The 3,992-nt window shown below is 47.5% G+C and overlaps 2 protein-coding genes across 6 annotated transcripts in view; one reads left to right on the top strand and one right to left on the bottom strand.

The window, feature by feature from the left end:
- The window catches only part of MRPL14 (mitochondrial ribosomal protein L14), a 14,895-nt gene that overhangs the window by 10,598 nt on the left and 305 nt on the right, over positions 1 to 3,992 (bottom strand). Inside the window, exon 1 of one of the 4 annotated variants that reach the window (XM_017878130.1) lies at positions 3,771 to 3,912. The exons of 1 other annotated variant lie outside the window; for it this stretch is intronic. The gene's annotated coding sequence lies outside the window, so the exon portion shown is untranslated. 2 more of the 4 variants (XM_017878131.1, XM_017878132.1) reach the window with 2 other exon arrangements.
- TMEM63B (transmembrane protein 63B) overlaps positions 3,370 to 3,992 on the top strand; it is a 29,247-nt gene continuing 28,624 nt past the window's right edge. For both annotated transcript variants that reach the window (XM_017878128.1, XM_017878126.1), the window contains exon 1: positions 3,370 to 3,539. The gene's annotated coding sequence lies outside the window, so the exon portion shown is untranslated. The remainder of the gene's footprint in view (positions 3,540 to 3,992) is intronic.

The following is a 3,992-nucleotide window of genomic DNA, read 5'->3' as shown; positions in this document are numbered from 1 at the left end:
ATAATAAAATAAAAAATAATAAAAAAAAAAAGCAGTAGTACTTAGACAGATCTGACAATTTTCAATTATTCAAGATGGTTTTTCACTGTGGAGACAATTGTATAGTTTATCTAGTTTTGCTTCCCCTCCCATCCCTACCTCACAAGTATACGAACACCTATAATCCAGATATAAATTTGTAATATTCTTCATCTGGTCAAACTCAGGAAAAACTGCACAAGGTAAAGTAAAATTCTACTGAATCATATACATAATTCCCTTCCTATTGGGCCAGATTTAGGTGGGCTCCAGGTTTATGAAGATGTCAGATTGGCAGGAGAGTAGTGCGGAAAAGTTAAAGAATGGGGATGGGAGGGTGCTGCTGATAGAAAGCATGTATCTCTTTCACTCCATTCTCCCCTTCTCTCACACCAAGTCTGTGACCCTGGAATCACCTGTCCAGGTCTCAACAACTCTCTGCCAAGCAGAGATCATATTGGGAAAAGCAAAGTGGTCTGGAAATGGAAGTGTTTTAGCTTCACTCATATAAGGGATCATTTTAACGTGGACAGTCCTTCTCTGAAGTATCCAGTAGGGACTAAATCTGCAGGATAAATTGTTTACCAGATCCTGGCCAGGAAGAGCAAGCTTGTTCCCTGATTCTCAGGGCAGCACCATGGATGCCTCTTTAAGATCACAGCCCTGAAAGTGTTTTCAGTTTAGAGTGGACATGATAAAGTGCTTCCTCTCTTTTCTAAAGACATAAATTATTTTTTGAGTTTTTAACAGAGGGCTTTCCTACTCTGAGTTGTGTTTCACTGGTGAATGGTAAGCTACTTTACTACGACCTTTTTAAATATTCAGCATATTACCTGACCCAGAACATTTCTGAGATCTGAACTGCAGTCTTCTCTTGCATACTAGTTGTCACTGTAAATACACATGTAAAATCATACCAAGGGTAAGCAACAACCCAGACAAACCATGAGCCTATAAAATAGAAGGCTAAACCATAACCTGCTTTTCGAGCCCCTACACAGCCCTAAGAACTAGCCAAGTGCCGGGCGGGCGCAGTGGCTCACGCCTGTAATCCCAGCACTTTGAGAGGCCAAGACGGGCGGATCACGAGGTCGGGAGATCGAGACCATCCTGGCCAACATGGTGAAACCCCGTCTCTACTAAAAACACAAAAAAAAATTAGCCGGGCTTAGTGGCAGGCGCCTGTAGTCCCAGCTAGCAGGAGGCTGAGGCAGGAGAATGGCGTGAACCCAGGAGGAGGAGCTTGCAGTGAGCCGAGATTGCACCACTGCACTCCAGCCTGGGCGACAGAGCAAGACTCGGTCTCAAAAAAAAAAAAAAGAACTAGCCAAGCAACCTGACAGTAGGAAAATCCATCTTAGGTGGGCCCAGGTATCATAATCCCAAAGACATGAGTGGAGTAAAATAGATTTTAAAGGATTCTTGCAACACTGAAGACTCTAGGAGCTAAGGAGAGTCTAAATAACCATGTTCAGTGCCCAACTACCTGAAAAGTCGACTCTGGAGAAATTTTGTTGTTGTTATTTCCCTTCCCCCCCAACCCCGGGAAACATTTTATCTTTAATATTCAGGAGCAATAATAAAATATTTTGGCCACTGTTCCTTCACGGATTCCACAAGGCACTTAATTCTCATGTCAGGCTTTTTGAAATGCTTGCCCTGGAAAGTGTCACTTGATGGCTCACACACTCCTTAAGGATTAGGTGCTGACCCTAATCAGGCACAGGCAGAAATAGCTCAGGAATCCACATGCTCAGACTCATAACTATACTATTTTGTAAAAAAATAAAAACATATAAAAAATGCCTTCTGGCTGGACAAGGAGGCTCATGCCTGTAATCCCAGCACTTTGGGAGGCTGAGTTGGGTAGACTGATTGAGGCCAGGGGTTGGAGACCAGCCTGGGCAACATGTTGAAACCCCATCTCTACTAAAAATACAAAAATTAGCCAGGAGTGGTGACGCGCGCTTGCAGTCCCAGCTACTCGGGAGGCTGAGGCGTAAGAATTGCTAGATCCCAGGAGAGGCTGCAGTGAGCTGAGATTTTACTGCTGCACCCAGATCTCCCCAGCCTGGGCAAGACAGACTGAACCAAAAAAAAAAAAAAAAAAAGCCTTCTAGTGATCCTCAGAAGTCCAAAAACCAGATAACTATGGCCTCCACTTCCATTTTTCAGATATCCATTACAATGCTATTTGACCTCAAAGTGAATTTTATTGTTCCACTCATGCAATAGATTACACCAATTTCACAACTCCCAGAATCCAAACCTACACAGACCCTTCCCACCAGGCACTTTACCAAAAACGGGCTTCATCTCCATCTTTCTTTCTGTCACAGTTGAAAAAACTGCCCTTCCTAATTAAGCCAACCAACTTCTTACCTCAATAAAATCCTTGTTTTTCAACAGCACATACAGTATTTCCAGTGATGAATAGTGAACTGTCTTTCATCTCACACAGTAACCTCTGTGAAGAAGATCTACTTTGTTCTTTACTATATATTCCTGGCATGCTAACTGCATCCTCATGGGCAATTTTAAGTGACTGAAAACTCAGGCAAAGAAAGGCAAGAGGGCAAATACAAGGGCACAGGACATCGATGCTTTTCCAATTTTTCTCACTGCGACCTACAGAAACACACTGTAGAACACCTTCTAATACACTCACGGTGTGTGTACACCTGAAGCAAGTGTCAAGAAACAATACCCTTACTAAGTGCAACACTGTCTGATAGATATTTTCTGTTTCATGTTTTAAATGGCCGTGATCTACTAAACTGATCTCCAGTTCACCAATAGGATTCAGTTTGAAAAACACTGCAATAAATCAAACCTTACAGTTGCATTCCACAAGCTACTAATTAACTCTTGAAAAGCCAGCATACAGCAGAGACGCTGACCAACTACAAGATCCAACCCCCAGGTGGGCAGTGTCCTTCTGTTCAGCAGTGGCAGTTCCCCACCACCACCACCAGCCCTGGGAGTTAAGTATCTCCCAAATTCCCAGTTTCCCAAGTAGCCCAAGGTGTCTGTCATATGCCCTTTTAACCTCTTTATAAATTCAGTCCCATCCATCTCTTATGGTGGCAAAGTTCATTCATCGTCCGCTGTGGAAAGCAAAACTTCCTTTTTGTCCCCTCCAGGAACCAAAAATTAAAAGACCAGGTTGGTGCCCGTTGTGCCTTTGTGATCTATTTGTGTGGGTGACATATATACACAAGAGTCTCAGTCTCTCCCTTCATCTTTCCAGTCTTAATCACTGATAGATGCAGTCTCTGGTGAAATGAGAAACCAGGGAACCCCTTGCCTGGGGGAGGGCGCACTCATCAGCGTGACAGAGTGAAAGCAAAAACTCAATCCTCACACCAGAGGCGTCTGGACAACTCATCTCCAGACCCAAGTTGGGAAAGGGGAGGGCGGCGCGGAGAGCGGAGAAGCCCGAGGACACGCACTGGAGTGACCTGCGACAGCTGAACGCAGCCCGCCCTCCCCAAGTCGGCTCCGCAACCCGGGGAAAGCAGGTGAGAGCCCGCCATGGACTCGGAAGTCGCAGAAGCCGCCCACGGAGAGTCGGAGGGAGGAGGGTCCGGGTCAGGGGCCTCCCCTCCCCGTCGGGACCCCTCCCACTGACCCTCTGCCTCCCTCTCTGGCCTCTCCTCACTCACCCCGGGGAGTGGGCCTCCCCTACTGGAGAGAAAGGAAGAGAAGGAGAGAATTAGGGCCTTGACGCCCACCCCCGCACCCCACCATACCGCTCTCGCCGCCCGGGAAAATCCCGCCGCCGGCCCCAACGGCCAAGCGCCGCCTTCGCCCCACGCGGTCTCTCCCCAGCGCCTGCGCACCAGGCCCAGCCCGGCGGACGCGATCTGAGAGTGCGCGCGCGCCTTGCGTGCGCCGGCGTGGGGACGGGACATACGGGACTCCGCCCCTCCCTCTTCCCTCCTCCCGCTCCCCTCCCCATACACTGCCGCGGC

This window comes from Rhinopithecus bieti, unplaced genomic scaffold (assembly GCF_001698545.2).
Source record: "Rhinopithecus bieti isolate Rb0 unplaced genomic scaffold, ASM169854v2 scaffold_9981, whole genome shotgun sequence".
Lineage (NCBI taxonomy): Eukaryota > Metazoa > Chordata > Mammalia > Primates > Cercopithecidae > Rhinopithecus > Rhinopithecus bieti.
The sequence above is the reverse complement of the archived record's forward strand: the minus strand, read 5'-3'. Positions and strand labels throughout refer to the sequence as shown.